This window comes from Panicum virgatum, chromosome 2K (assembly GCF_016808335.1).
Source record: "Panicum virgatum strain AP13 chromosome 2K, P.virgatum_v5, whole genome shotgun sequence".
Lineage (NCBI taxonomy): Eukaryota > Viridiplantae > Streptophyta > Magnoliopsida > Poales > Poaceae > Panicum > Panicum virgatum.
In genome coordinates this window covers 27849624-27866385 of record NC_053137.1, presented here as the reverse complement: position 1 = coordinate 27866385, position 16762 = coordinate 27849624, and positions in this window count along the sequence as shown.

The following is a 16762-nucleotide window of genomic DNA, read 5'->3' as shown; positions in this document are numbered from 1 at the left end:
CGGTGATATGCAATTCCCATCCAGAGCCATATGAGTTACATGTTTGAAAAGCCTTTCCACATATACAACTTGTTTTCTCATTGAGCTTTATTAAATTGTTGTGACCCTTTGAGAGAATCACTTCATACGCTCATGATCAAGATCACGTACACGTCCACTCACATGCTATACTTCTACACTTGGAAGGTAGCAAGTACATCCATCCATCCACAAATAAAACTCCATGTTATACCATGTCTATCTCTCTCCAAAGTTATCGTCGAAATGTATGGGCTATACAAAAAAAAGAAATAAAAGATGCATACCCAAAAGAAGGTATGCCACATGCCCACAAGACATGTAAAAAAAAGATGCATACCCAAAGAAGGTATGCCTCATGCCTCCAAGGGAGAGAGAACAAGAAGAAGAAAATATAGCCCATACCAAAAATATTACAAGGGAGAGAGAAATCATATAAAGGAATTCATCCACCATCCACCAAAAATATCCACACACTTGCACATCTTGATCAAGGTTTATGACTTGTTTCTCCTTCGGATCCGGTCTTTGACTTAGCAAAATATGAGAAGCAGGTTCGCCACCATATCCTCCATACCTACAGATCCACCAAAAAGAAACCATTAGAAGTAGGATGGAAAAGAAAGGCGCATAAAAAGACCTTAGTGAGGAATAAACACATTTGAGCGATTCGAGAGATCACCCGAGAAACTTACAAAAATTCTTTTCAAAAACTCTATAAAATCTCCGGATTGACGGTTGAACAAAGGAGTGGTAAGTGGTACTCTACAAGCTGTTCTGACCCTCGACCACCAAAAATGAGGATGATGCTATAAGCCCCACAGGAGTAAGGTAAAAGGTGCGAACAAGACCAACTTATTCAGAATAAAGGTAAGAGAACTCAGTTGTGCCTTGTGCATAAGTCAAGAATGCGTCATTATAGCAACTCCTGATCAACAACCTAAGTTTAAAACTTTGCTTGGGACGAGCAAGGGGCTAGCTTGGGGAGTTGTTGATGGTGCTTAAGTGCCAAATCCGACAGTCAACTAGACTCAATAATAAAGGAAAACTACACGTCTTACTCACATATTTGTATCAATAACCTTGCTCCATAGTTGTTTACGAGTTTTGTACATTTTAGATGAGTATGAGCGAAATAAGACAAAAACATGCAGCAGACTACACACAACTCGCAGAAGATCGCATCCGGCGCCACACCCTTACAAAGAGGGCCCACATGTCAGAGGAAACGGGGCCTCCACACAAAATGCACTAGAGGATAAGGATAAGATCCAACGAATCAACCACTCGGCAAAGGATCAACACGAATGGATGACAAGTGGGGTCGACCGAACCAGGGGTTCGGCCGAACCTGCCCTGAAGCCCGTCCAGGTGCATTTCGAGGAGGAGTCGCCCCAAGTCTCCTGATCACCTTCCATACGTGCGTTGGCAGGAAACCGAACTCCTACTAGTATAAATAGGGCCTCTCCCCCCCCTCTCAACACACACACCTCTCATTCCACTATCTCCAAGAAGGCTCTCTCTCTTGCTCTCTTAGCTAGGTAGTGGAGCTAGGCTTGTTCTCTTTAGCGAAGCAAGTCGTTCTCGGGGTCGTTGAGCAATCCTCGGCTCCCGGTATGGCTTTGTATTCAACTTGTCAGACTTCTATTCATAATATAGAGATATGCCATGGTTGCTTTACTATCTTGATAGTTTGTCAATCCATGCTTAGTTCGTTCATGAGTTATGCTAAGGTCTTGGTTAGGCCAGATGATTCAGGTACAGATAGAGGTTCGTTGTGCTTTCGGGCTTGCTCTAGTGTTTTACTTGTCCATCCGAAGGGTGGGAGACCCAGGGACACTAGAGTAGTGACTTCATGCACGAGTGTGGTGCTCGGGTATGCGAGATCCATCGGATATGACCATGCTCCATGGTGTGACTAGGGTAGATGGCAGGTGGTGACAGCCCTGTCCGTCCGGCGTAACAGCGGTGTTGCAGTTAGCGTATTCCCTGACATTCGGGTTTGCTGTAGGAGTTCATGCAAAGAGGTAACGGGACTAGATGTACTCCGGTGCGGGACCTTCTCCCCGCTATCCAATTTTCCTGGCACCTGTAGTCCTAACCATGTCCTAACATAACCCCAACTTTGGATAGAAGCACTGGGACACCTAACCTAGCCTAAGCTACAACTGACTTAACGTAGGGTAGAGTAGTCTCTTGTTTTGTCGTTTCTCTCTTTTATTCCTTCATCTTGGAGTGTGGTTGTGTGCTGTGTCACATTACCCTTGCTTATTCTTTACCTGGACTTACCCCTTTTAGAGTTTTGCCTATTGTTTGAGGCACAATGTCATGACTAATGTTAAGTACAGTACATTTACCACTATCGTCCTTTGGGACAAAATAAATGACGATACCCTTACTCTTCGGGTGAAATGCTATAATGGTATATCCGTGCTCTTGCGGATCCATCTGTAATCGTATAGATTATACCACGAGAGTGGCACCCCTTGGGTGCAGTTGCTAGGATGGGTTTGGCGCCCTCATTTCTAGTGATTGCACTAAGGACCGCCAACAGGCAATTCTGAGGTTGTTGCCGAGGTCTTCGCAAACCCGGTATCGACTTAAGAAATGCCAACAGACCCCTCCAGGGTTAGAACACTCCATAACCTAGCGCATACGCACACAACTACATTCAACAATACAAACCACCCAACACGACGTAGGGTATTACGCATCCGTGCGGCCCGAACCTATGTAAACCCTTGTGTTGCTTGCACCATCGTGTTCTTGATCTCTGCATTTTTCCATGACATCTATCTATCCAAGGGTATCTATCGTACTCGGGGTAGCGGGATTGCTTGTAGGCGTAGAATGTTCTAGAGTAAGGAGTATCACATGGGATAGGACTTACCATATTATAACTACTCGTATAGAAGTAGGACTAGTCGATGTAAGGAAACTGCCCGATCATTGAGAAGGACTCCAATAGTACTCGACTAGGACTTTCCATGTAACCCTGTCCTGCCAGACTATATAAGGGTGGGCAGGGACCCCTCCAAAACATCACAAATTACCATCAATCCTCTAGGCAATACAAACAACCACACAGGACGTAGGATATTACGCTCTTATTGGCCTGAACCTGTCTAAACCTTCGTGTTCCTTGCACCATCGCGTTCCTGATTTCGGCGAGTCCCTGCCTACAATCAACTACTCTGGGGATACCCATAGTAGGCTTGGCAATTAAACACCGATAGCTGGCGCGCCAGGTAGGGGTCTTCGTTAAGATCAATCCGGCGCACTCGATGGCCACCTTCAACTTCAATCGCGTAGTGCTTGAACAAGGCACCACCTTCATCTTCGGTTCTTGGACCTGTGTCGCCAACAGATCGGGTGGTTTAAACTGCCACCTGAACGATCTTCAGGAGCCAAAGACGTCCATGGTGAAGGATAACAATCTTGACAAGATGTTGCTTCCTGACCTCGCCAAGGAGATCGAAGAAAAACTCGTTCTCGACACAAGTTCGACTCGTTCACCAACATATCTCGGATTGATAACTACTCGATCCAAGATCATCACCTCGCAACCAAACTATGGGTTGCAGAACACGGCCTACGTCTACCAAAAGGCCATGAGATCCATCTTGTCCTCACTACTGGAGAAGAGTTCGAATCTGCTTCCGATCAAGGATACAATTGCCACCGCTTGTTGGGCGACACCTATCTTTGATACCTATCCAGATTCAGATGACGAAGGGGACACCCACCTTGATGATCGTATGGACCTGATAGTAACCGTAACTCCACAAGGGCGAAGAGTATTCTAGAGCGGCTCGCAGCCCACATAACTATTTGATTCGTCTCGCCTCGTGGCACACCTCGACGATCTGCCCTTCCAGCATTGCAGACCCTTCTCTGCAATTGTAGAAGAAGGATCAGGACAAACTATCCTCGCAGATTACATCTCCAGCTCTAGAGAATGTTCTCCAGATAGATAGATCTTCATGGCTACCATTGAGGGCTCGCAAAACAATGGACGTCAACCCGACCCCAATGAGACGCTTCAACACCACGAGTGAGGCAAGTTGAAGGAGGAACCAGCGGCGTGAAGCATGCAGGCAAGCCGTAATGGCCCGCGCCTGGAACCCTCTTGCCCAACCAAGGGACCTACTTCATGATTTTGATGCAGCAGCAAAGCCAATCTTCGACACTCCCATCGCGATGATGGTCGAGGCAACTTTATGGCTCTTGCAACTTCCTCGCCAGCCCGAAACTGACCAAGTGATCGGTTTGGCAAAAAAGGCAATCGACCAACTTGAAGCGGCAAATCCACTGTCTTCCCTCCGACAAGTACGTTCACGGACTGCAAGCACAGCTACTTAGGAAAGTCGAACCCAGGTGGATGTCGAATCCAACAACCACGGGGGCAGTTGCTGCCCCAACAGAAATCAGGAAGAGGAAGAAGTCGCTAGTCCACCACCTAACCAGGGACATCGCCTAGGGGAAACCACCCACCTCCACCACTTGCTCCTCAGAACCAACCGCCTTAAGGTCAAAAGCACGAGCAAGGCGATAACATCCCCGATCTCCGCGATCACCTTAACGCCGCTTGAGATGCATGCATCATAATCAATGTGAGATAGCATAATAGGCAACTCAATCTTGCTAATCATTTCCTGCCCTCGATATTGACTTCGCAGATGCTGAATACCCAAAGGACTTCAAGCCAGCCAATCTCCAAAAGTACGATGGCAAGCAAGATCCAATACAATGGCTACGATTGTACTCGACTGCCATTGACATCGCTGGAGGAGATACTGTCACCAAGATCTTGTACTTTTCAATTGCTCTCAATCCAGCTCCACTCACGTGACTAGGCAGCCTGCAGCCAAACTCAATTTACACTTGGAACGACCTCAAGAGGGCCTTCATCGACAACTTTCAAGGGTCAATGAGCAGAGCTGCCACAAGACATGACCTCTCATTATGCAGACAAGAGTGTAACGAGCCCATCTGGCCATACCTGAAGCGCTTCTTCGCCATACGCGCTACAATCCCAAATATCTTTGATGAAAATGTCATCGACTGCTTCCATAACGGGATTTCCACCCAATCTCTCTACGATGACTTTGGGCACAACCGCCCAACAATAGTCATTCAGCTACGAGAGATGATGCAAAAGTGGGCCAACCAAGAAGAACAAGAACGCAATGGCTTCCCCAGGGGTGATTTTGATCACAACGGAAGACGCAACAACGATCGCGATAATGACAAAGGCCAACGGGACCCTAATCGCAAAGGAAAGCTAGAAGACCTTGTCGAGGCTATGGAGCGACCGCCGCGCAGCAAAAAGATGGACAACTTTGATAAAATTCTGCATAACAAGAGTCTGATGCACCCGAAAGGCAACCACTCCTTGTTCGACTACTACACACTACGCAAATCCCTCAATGCTCCGCCTCCGAAGAACACAGGGAGAAAGAAAGACAGGGAGGATGATGAGGACGAAAAAGAAGACCCACAGGGTTTCCAAGCACCCGACAACATGGTAAACTGATGAGTCCATGGTTGATTAAAATGTTCATGATAGGGTCGTTCAAAATACATACAAGCTGCAGTTCGGTTCCTCTGGTGAGTGGCAAAGTGATATGAATGATGGGATTGTTATCGTGTTTTTGCTGGTGGCTTCGTCCCGAGTAAACCCTAGAAGGAGGGCTTCCCTTCTTCCTTTCCTTGTTGCTAATCCAAGTTAGATTGACAAGGAGGACGTGATCAGTGCTGTGCTACCTGGGTAAGTGCTTGATTTCTTAGGAGATCCCATCTTTTGTTTGTGTGTGTGTGCTGCTCACGGGTGGAAGACATATCTAGGGTTTGGTTTGCAGTCTTGCGAGCTGATCCCTTTTATCTTTGCTCTTGCTATTACTTCAACAATCAATCAAAATTACTATTATGATCCAAGTATTACTATTGTGTTCCTTGCTGATTGGTATTTGCGTGAGCCAAATATATATCTTATATTTGCTACTGTGTGATTTGTTGGGGAGATAAGATAAACTCAGCAAATCACATGATTTGCTTGTTGCTGGTACCATGAAAGATTGGGACAAATTCTCTAGACTGTAGGCATGTCCTTATCAGGTGGTATCAGTTTTGCTAGGTTGCTCACGGTACATTGCGCTAGTTTGAGGTGATGGATTCTTATGATTTGGACACATATGCTGAGTTTGTGCCCACACTATATTCAACAACTTCTCGATCTGAGTACTATAAGTGGGACGATGCTATTATCAATTGTTATATGATTGGTGAATTGCCATTAGACCAGTTGGCAAATTTGGCAAAGCACAGTTTCTCTCCTAATGTGTCATTATGGTTGTGGAGTTTGCGACGGGAACATGGTGATGACTAGTGATGACTATTGTACTTCTTGGTATGAAATGAAGGAGGTCCTACGACGATGATTTGCTCATCCTCCTGAGCCGGAGAAGAATATATTATCAAGCAGTGGGTGTTCTTGCATGTTTGCTTCTGAATTTGCTTGTGCTACACAATTTGAGAAGAATGCATCTACTCACCAGCCGGCTATATTGGAGTTTCCTAGTGATCTTCCTGTCACCACATTCATTGTTGAAGCAGATGTCCCAGTGAATGCTGGTGCTCCTGATTTTTCTTCTACACTTGAGCAGCAAGTTTGTGAAGATTCTTGTGATGGAGCACATAATGAACCATTTACAGAATCTAATGATGATGCTATGGATGGTTTATCTTTGATGTCACATGAGGTGTGTGGTGATGGCACAATCGTTAATATGAAGGGGCAGCGTTCCAATATTTTTCGATTAGAGTGCAAAATTCATGACAAGGTATGCAAATTAAATATTGATGGTGGTAGCTTCACTAATGCTATTAGCTCAGATTTGGTAAATGCCTTGTCCTTATCTACATGGAGGCTTCCTACGCCTTGTTAAATGCAATGGATGAATCAAAGTGGCATGCTGAAAATTACTCACAGAGCGAGAGTAAAATTTTCAGTGGGAAATTGTGTTGACTCTGTAGATTGCAATGTGGTGCCGATGAGTGCGTGTCATTTATTGTTGGGTAGACCATGGCAATTTGATCTTGATGCTACTCATGGTGGTCGTTCCAATAATTATTAGTTTGTGCACAAGGGAGTTCATCATGTGCTGAAACCAATGCCGGAGAGTGCTATAAAGGCTGAGGTTTTTGCTAGTGTGAGGAAAAAGAAAGATGCTGTAGCTACTAGCCATAAGCCGAGGACGACTTTTCTTCAAGAGGGAGAGAATGGTGGCACAATTTCAGTTTCAGTGAATGCTACTTGTCATTCTGAAATCTCTACTAATGCAAGGAAGAGAGATGTCATCACTATTTCTCCAATTGTTGATTTAGAAAATATTTGCAAGGATTCCAAAGCTATAGCTGGTAAATTATTAAAACCTTCTGCTATTCATTTTGGTTCCTTGGCTGATGAGGAAAAGGAGAAGGATAAGAAAAATATTGCAGCCATCATGTCATGCAACAACAAAGTTAGAAAGGTTGATCCAATCAAGCATGCCAATGCTGAAAATATGCCAAAGTCGAGGACGACTTTGATTCAAGGGGGAGAGAATGATGAGTTCATAGTTGATCAAAATGTTCATGATAGGGTCGTTCAAAATACATACAAGCTGCAGTTCGGTTCCTTTGGTGAGTGGCAAAGTGATATGAACGATGGGATTTTATCGTGTTTTTGCTAGTGGCTTCGTCCTGAGTAAACCCTAGAAGGAGGGTTTCCCTTCTTCCTTACCTTGCTGCTGATCCAAGTTAGATTGACAAGGAGGACGTGATCAGGGCTGTGCTACCTGGGTATGTGTTTGATTTCTTCGGAGATCCCATCTTTTGTTTGTGTGTGTGCTGCTCACAGGTGGAAGACATATCTAGGGTTTGGTTTGCAGTCTTGCGAGTTGATCCCCTTTATCTTTGCTCTTGCTATTACTTCAACAATCAGTCAGAAATACTATTGTGATCCAAGTATTACTATTGTGTTCTGATTGGTATTTGCGTGAGCCAAATATATATTTTATCTTTGCTGCCGTGTGATTTGTTGGGGAGATAAGATAAACTCAGCAAATCACGTGATTTGCTTTTTGTTAGTACCGTGAAAGATTGAGACGAATTCTCTAGACTGTAGGCGTGTCCTTATCATAAATATTGTTGGGTAAATGGCCCAGCCCATGTAGCTAAATGGGCTGATTGAAAAGGCCCTAGAGCCCAAAGTGTAAATTTTATACTTCTCAGAGGACTGGGGGCAAATTGCCGCCTCCCCCCTTCTATATATACACCTGACCCAAGGGGTCGGGGGGGGGGGGTCTCTCTTGAGCTATTGACACTTGTATCTCTTTGCTGCTCCCCAATAATCTGGCACCCACCGCGTGTTTGCACGAATTTAAAGCCCACGAGTACCCACAGAAATTAAAGATTCGGCTTGCACCTTCGGCCATACCACTTCAGCCAGCGACGAAGCGCGGCCTGCTAAGGCCCGTGCACCCTCTTCGACCCAAGACGAAGGCTTCAGCTAGACTAGGCCCGAGACGAAGCCATCAGCTTCGGCCCTTTTCCACGGTGAAGCGCGCCCCCTTCGGCCCACGCGAAGCATCCGCCAGCTTCGGCGCAAGACGAAGCATCCGCCAGCTTCGGCCCTTTTCTGCAGCGAAGCGTGCCCCCTTCGGCCCACACTTAAGGCATTAGCAAGCTTCGGCCAACCACCCGGGGCTTCGGTTTGCCAGTCGTGCACGGCGAAGACAGCCACACGCGGCCCAATGCCGCGCGCACACGCGTTCCGCCAGTCGTGAAGCCAGACTTGGTCGCGAGTCGCGACAGACAGGTGGCCGGGCTTCAGCCCGGGACACGCATGGCCATCTTCGGCCTGTGGCTTCGGAAATCGCTTGAAGCATATTGGGCCTCGGCCTTTGGTGGGTCAACCTCTTCGGCCCAGCCCGAAGGAGCTGGCCCGTGGCATGGCCAACTTCGGCCTATGCGAAGACCAACCTCCTCGGCCTTCGGCGGGCCAACCTCTCCATCAGCTCCGCTTTTAGCAAAAACACACGTGCAGGGGCTGAACTAGAGATCGAACCCTGGACCCCAAGCTTCGTAGGTATGGCATTAAGACACCCCAGCTACACCATTTCCTTGTTGTATGAAGCTTTGGTTATTTCTAAAGAAGACTCCAAAAGGCTGCCCGCCCTTCATCATCGAAAAATGCTTGAACGTCTAGTTATGGCTCCTAGCACTGTTTATAAATCAGCTGGTTACCCTTCGCTCAAAGCGCCGAAGGGTCGTTCGTTTCAAAATCGTTTATCTCTTTGCAAATTAAATTATTATATTTTTAGTAAAAAAAAAGTTTGCAGCACCAAAAAAACATATCCCTTCAGATTTAATTATTTTTCACCCTTCGGTGATGTGTTTGGGTTAATTTTTATCCCTTCAGAATCAATCTTTGATCCTTTGGTGGTGAGATTGGGTTAATTTTTTGACGCTCGGAATAAATTGTTCGCCCTTCGATGGTGAGTTTGGATTAATTTTTAGTCCATCGGGATCAATTTTTTTCACGTTCGTCAGTGTGGGGTCAGTTTTGACCTTCGGAACACATTTTTGCACTCTTCGTCGTTGGCTCGAGGTGGATTTACCTCTCAAAGTCCATCTTCATTCTTTAAATGAGTTGCAGATTGAAAGGTACCCTTCGGTAGTTGGAATTGTTTAAAATATCCAATTCATGTGTTGATAATGGAAGTAGCTTCGAGTTCCAAGGCTTCGGCTAAATATTTCTATTTTCCAAAAAATCTACATGCTAACGCTTCGGCTTGAACCACCAAAGCAGCATCTCTCTTAGTGACGTGTAGGTCTCCGGTTTTGATCGAAGAAGGGAGGAAAAAGTCCTTTTTCCTCTCTGAACTTTGGGCCGGATCCGTTTTTTCTCCCTGAACTTTGAAACCGGCCGACCAGCCTCCTCGGTCTCCCAAAACTGGTCACAGGACCTCCTTGAGCGGGTTTGAGGGCAGTTTTACTATTTTTCTTTTATGTTTATTTTAACTGAATCTCTGAAAAATCATAGTAAATCACAAAAAATAATAAATTATCCAATTTTGTTAGACTCCATATGAGTAGATATATGCATTGAACATATTATATGGTATACTTTAGTACAAATTTTTTGCTATATCTTTAGATATATACTTTTCTGTAATTAATTTATAGCTACAGTTTTTGTCGTCCAATTATGATGAAATTTTTATGGCGGACTAATCATTATATAATTGAGCTGTAGTAAAAATTTTATAATTATTGGATAATGTTTGACTGATCTATAGATAAATCTGTAGAAAAATCTAGACGAATCTATATATAAATCTAGATAAATCTATAACTCAGTCATACATGATCCAATAATTATAAAATTTTCACTGCAGCTTAATCATATAATGATTAGCCCACCATAAAAATTTCACAATTATTGGATGACAGAAACTGTAGCTATAAATTAATTATAAAAAAGTATATTTCTAAATATATAGCAAAAAATTGTATTAAAGTATACTATATAATATGTTCACTGCGTATATCTATTTATGTGGAGTCCAAAAAAATTAGATTTTCTATTTTATGATTTTTTTATGATTTTTCAAATATTCAGTTAAAATAAACATAAAAGAAAAATAGTAAAACCGCCCTCAAACCCGCTCAAGGAGGTCTTGTGACTGGTTTCGGAAGTTCGAGGAGGCTGGTCAGCCGGTTTCAAAGTTGAGAGAGGAAAAATAGTCAGCCGGTTTCAAAGTTCAGGGAGGAAAAGCGGACTTGGCCCAAAGTTCAGGGAGTCAAAAATGATTTTTTCCAAGAAGGGACACACTAAATAGTGTTATAGCAACAGGTGTGCCATTCAGTTCGGACAGCGCGCCTCTTTCGGCCCAAGGCGAAGGCCTGCTCTTTTGGCCCAAGGCGAAGGCAGCCTGCTCAAGCGCGGCGCCTCTCACCCGCGACACTCCTCCGGCCCAAGGCGAAGGCGGCCAACGCAGGCGGCCTCCTTCGGTGCCACCGGTCTCGTCCACCGCGGGCTTCGGCCCAGCAGCCAGACCCAGCCCAGCGAGCAGCAGTCTCGGCGCTCAGCGCACACAAAAATGTCGAGGGCCGTTGGGATCGACCCCAGGTCTTGAGTTTCGGAAGAAGCGAAGCCAACCAGGCCAGTTACTTTGTGCTGTTGCTGCATGTCTCCTTGGCTTTATAATAATTACAACACTTCGACTAGACTTTTACCTTCGGCCAATTGACTTTTGGCCTTCGGTTACTAACCGCACCGTGTTTTTCACCCTTAACAATTTAATGTCTTCGGTCTGCAGCTTTGTTTCCACGACGATGGGTTTTTACTCTAAGCCTAACTAATTAATCTACTCGGGCTACTTCTTGTGCGATGGATAAAATATGGAATCTTTGTGATTTTAGGAGAACAGGAGGAATATCCTCGTCAACTATCAGAAAATACCTTCCGAAGGGTGGAAAAATACCTTCGAAGACTAGTATTGCAGCTTTTGAGTTTATCTCGGTTGGATTTTGTTGGCACTCTTTAGCCTATATGAATTACTCCGTAAGCGCACAGAGACCGATGTAGCTTTCAGCAGGGAGTATACCTGGGATATCGAATTCAAGGAACGGTAAAACTTCGACTAGGTCTAGAAATAGTTCAACCGGACCCATCAGGGAAGAGAGGTAAGTAGGTAGAGGGTCTAACACGGATTAGCTAACTCATTACCCGGAAGACTTGAAACTAAACTGTCTTGATCTACTTCAGCGACCTCAGGGAAGGACTCAGACTGGGGTGAGAAGGGAGTCCAACGGCAGTCGGCACTACTGCTATGAAAACACCCGAACGTGGTGGACTACGAGGGACGGACAGGGCTGTCACCACCTACCGCCTACCACAATGGTATCGTGGGGTGGAACACAACCCTATGTAACTAACCCAGTCTAGGAACCATGCCTACAACTATCGAGTTACGTACTCCTACCTCCCGGCAAGGCAGAGATCACTCTCAAATAAGTAGAACTTGTTACTTACGCATAATAGAGATCCCGCAGATCAAAGACAGAAAGTAAACAAGTAACTGAAGTAAAGAGAAAGACTAGCGAGATACCGACGAGAGACGAGGAACTTCACTCTGAAGATAATTCATTCCTCCAAGGTGGCTTACAAAAGTGGAGTAAGGCTGAAATAATTCAGCACCGCTCCTTTAGCTTGGTTTTCACCAAAGCTCTCACCTTACAATCTCCCTATTATAGTAAGATGGACTACATCTTGCTTGAGGCTCTTCTCCTCTCCAAATGGTGTGTCTTGGAATGGAGGTGTGGGTGTCCTTTTATAGCTCTTCCAAGGCGGTGCTGAAGCTAGCGCGTGCACATTATGCAAGTAGGTCAGCTGCTTAGCTTCCATGCCAGAGATGAGCACGTGGTGTGACAAAGTGAGGCCGGCCGGCCTCGGAGGCCGGCCTGGGATCTCCGCTAAATTTGCACCGCCTTTTCGTGAATGCTCCTGATTGCCCGATGAAGTCGGTTTTAGTTGCGTTGGTCTGAAGCTAGTAGTTGGGGGCCGGGCGGCCTGGCCTAGGCCGGCTGGCCTGGGCTTGTCCCTTCTCGGCCCTCCAATCCACCGACGTGTTGATCAATGGTTGCATATTCTTCTCATAGTCGGTTTCGGCCTTGGGTTGAGTAGGAGTACTGCATGTGAACCCATCTTCTCATGGCTCAAGCCTTTCGGTCTTGGTTCATGTATTATGTATGAAACCACATTGGATTGGCTTGCATTTGCACTCGTGAGCACTCTGACCAAAGATGAACATGAAACTCCATGGGGTATAGGCCGGCCGGCCTGGCCTAGGCCGGCCGGCCTGGGATTCCTCCCATTTTGGCCAAATTTCATACATGTTATTCCTACATTCAAATGCTCACCAAAACTTGTGGAACTCGTTAATATAAATCAGATTTGGTTTGTGTTGGCCCTCAAATCATGAATTATGGAAAAAATGTTAGCGGTAAAAATCATAAAAATCGACCGCGAACACACCCCCACACCTAGACTTTGCTCGTCCCCAGCAAAACGAGTCGGAATAGATCCATCCGATCAAGCAAAGTCCAGAATTCATGAACTCAAAGAATGTATAAGAATTATTTCTAAGCTTTCCTCATACCTTGGATTCCGAGTGGCTAACACCTTCATCTTTGAATATTGATCCTCAGAACAACTTGATGGAGATCATGATTCATTTCCTTTTCTCTGTACTTGGAGTTTTTTGCAAGATTTTCAAAATAGAAGGCATGCTCTCATCTCTTTCAACTCACTCTTAGTCTCTCTTTTGTATTTGAATCTTACTAAGGTAGTTTGAGAAACCTCTCCTACTTTTTTGATAGGCTTTTGTGTAGCTCGAGGTAGGGATAAAGATGCATATCTTCCTCATTTATTTTGCAAGATCAAAAATCTTGTCTTTGAGAGGTCATGTCACCTTAGAACTTGGTCATGTGCATGTGTGTGATGGATGAATGTCCTTTGAGTGGTGTTTGATCTTGGCTTCTCCATCCCTTCCCTTTGTCCTCTTTTTTTTTTTGGCTCGAGTAAGAGTGTCTCCTCACTCGCTTCCCTCTTTTTCTCTTTTCTCTTTTTTTCAGGGGGATGGAGAGCTTGCGCTGAACCACTTTTGATGGACTTTATTGATGAAAGTGCATGGTGGATTACCAAAGTACTAGATGATCATGACATGTCTCGAAAGGCAATGATGTTTGATCAAGCCCAAAATGTAAAAAGATAGCTATGTGGGTTCAACTTAAGTCATATATGGCTCTGGATAGGACTTTTGTAAAGTTGAGAGAGCATGAGAGTTGCCTCATTTTAGCCTTTTAAAGACAAATCTCCAAGACTTTGAATTAGAAAGAACATGTCTCGCATTTCATTATATCATGAGGGTCAGTAGACAAACTTCTGGTGATCCTGTTATGCAAGTTCCAAAGGTAACAGGTACTTGCATATGAAATAAAACTTAGACACTTTTGAGAATCATGAATGAATTCATCTCTTGCAAAGTTTTCATCCAATTTTAAATTTATTCAATCCAGAATGAACTTGAATGAAAACCTGGAAAGGAAAGGAACATGGGGTCGCAAACCACCGTGATGAATAGCACTTGGTGATGTTTGGCCAAGCACGGGTGCATCCGATTTCACTCAACTTTGTCCAGGGGTTTGTTTCAATAATGTTCATGTAATTCCCTTGCACACTTGGTGGAATGTTAGAATAGGGGGGTTGGTTGGCACACGAAATGTGTACCAACCAACTAAGGCACAAGCATGAAGCAAATTTTTTTTTCAAACAAAAACTTGGCGCTGCTGAAAACAAAATTGTGAGAAAATAATTTGGAAAATAAATCAGCGCCCACTACTAGGATATGGCACGTTTAAGGTCTGGCGATGACAATCGACGAAAGCTTTTGCTCCGATAACTCGTAGACGTCTATTTCTTTGAGTTCCGGTAATTTAGGCTCCAAGAATTTACTCAATATTTGGCCATAGGCCTTAAAGGTATTCCCATCATTATCCTGGAGGATTATGACTCCATAATCGGCTTTGGTAGACCTTCTTCCTCCAATCATCCAATTCAGCCTAACACATTTGCCTTTTAATCCCGGCTGATTGGAGATCCATCTTCCACCTCTTGATCGCCCGTTGGGATTGTACCATGTTAGTCCTATCCACGTCTTTAAGGATATTCAATATGCTCAGGGGTTCCTCGGATGATTTTGCTCTTCCATTCTTTCTCCTTGGCGTTCATCGTTGGGATGATATGGAATAGCAACCCGGTGGTTTACTCCAACTAGCTGAGACACTTCCTGCAGGTCTTGTCTTGTGAAGTGTGAGTCTTCACCACTAAACACGACTCTTGGAAATCCAAAGCAAGGAAACATGATTTCCTGAACCATCTTCTTTGAATTCTTCGAGTCGGCCGCAACACAGGAAGTGTTTCAACCCATTTGGACACATAGTGTCCACAGTCACCAAGATGTACTTACGGTGCTTTGGCATAGGGAAGGACTCATGGAGTCATTTCCTCATATGCTGAAAATTTGCAACTGAAGGTTGCTCTTCAGTGGCATAGCATCACGGGCATTGATATTCCTGTGTCTCTGACATCTTGGGCATCACCGCACAGATTCATTGGCATCTCAAAACTTGGTTGGCTAGAATTATCCCTTCTGCCAAACCTATGTATGGGTACGGAATACTCCGTGATATGCTCCCCATGGCAAGGGGTGGCACGCTCAAGGATCTTGCGGGTCTCACATAGCGGGTTGCAGCTGTGGAGTGAACCATTAGTACAAACTTTGAATAGATAGGTGGTCATTCCAAAGGTGGTATTCTCTGAGGTGGAATCACTTCTTCTTGTCTTCTCCTAGAGGTATATATCCAGTCACCAAATTCACCAAGTCGGGACTAGATATAGTGACCTTCAGAAGAGTCTCATCTCTCGAGTAGTCATCAAACAATGATCTTTTACTTGCATCTTTAAGAGATGAACAGCCACTTGATTATTTGCTCCTTTCTTTCCTTTGTTTTCCAGATCCAAAATCTTATATGAGCAAAATACAACGGATGAGTTGTGGCTTGGCATCCTTCTTGGTCAAGAGGTACTTTGGTGTAGCATGATCCGTGTGTACTATCACCTCAGCACCAACCAAGTAGGATATGAACTTGTGGCAAATACCAGTGCCAAAAGTTCCTTCTCCGTTGTTACTAAACTTCGGTCAATGTCTTACTTGCATAAGATATGGCATAATGCTGATTATCCTTGCATTTAACTGGCACTGTACCGACGGCGTGATCATATGCATAGCACAAGGTCTCGAAGGGAAATTTCCAATCGGGAGGCCGTATGATGGGAGAGGAAATGAGTGCCTCCTGGCACTCCATGTCCGAAGACAATCCCTTCTCTGACCATGAAGTGCACTTCTCCTAGTTACTTGGGATCCTTGAGAGTTAAACTAACATCTCAAGGTATTGCCACAGACTGAGAAATCTTTCATGATGTTCTCGATTGGGTCGGAGAAAGTTGCCATCATACACCTCTGAGGTAAAGCAGGTGTGTTGCAAAGACCAAATGACATTCGCCGATAGGCGAAGTGTGCCGTAGGGATAGGTGAAGGTAGTTTTACTCGGTTATCCTCATGAATGGGAGAGTGTTGATAGCCAGAGTATATGTCGAGGTAGTGGAAGAATGAGTGATTGGCCAGCCATTTCAAGCATATCACCAATGAAGGGGGGAGAGAGAGGTGATCTATCCGGGTAGCCTTGTTGAGCATCCGGCAATCGATGCACATCCTTGTTGACTTCCCTCTGAGGTATGCGCGCTCCTCAGATGTGATTGCTTCCTTCTTTTGGGTCCACTTGAACTAGCATGACCAAATCACTGTCTTGCATGGGGTAGATGACGCCCACATGCAGTAGCCTCAATACCTTTTTGCTTACTACCTTCCTCATCGCATCACTCAGTCGTCTATGGTGCTGTCTAAACGACTTATGGTCCGGTTCCATAAGGATGCGATGGGTGCACAAGTTGGGGTTGACCCCCTTTCAAGTCCTATAGAGAGTACCCGATGACGGACCAGTACTTCTATAGGACTGCAACGAGCCGCCGAGTCTCACTCTCTGTCAGCTTACGCTTATGATAACTGGCGTACTC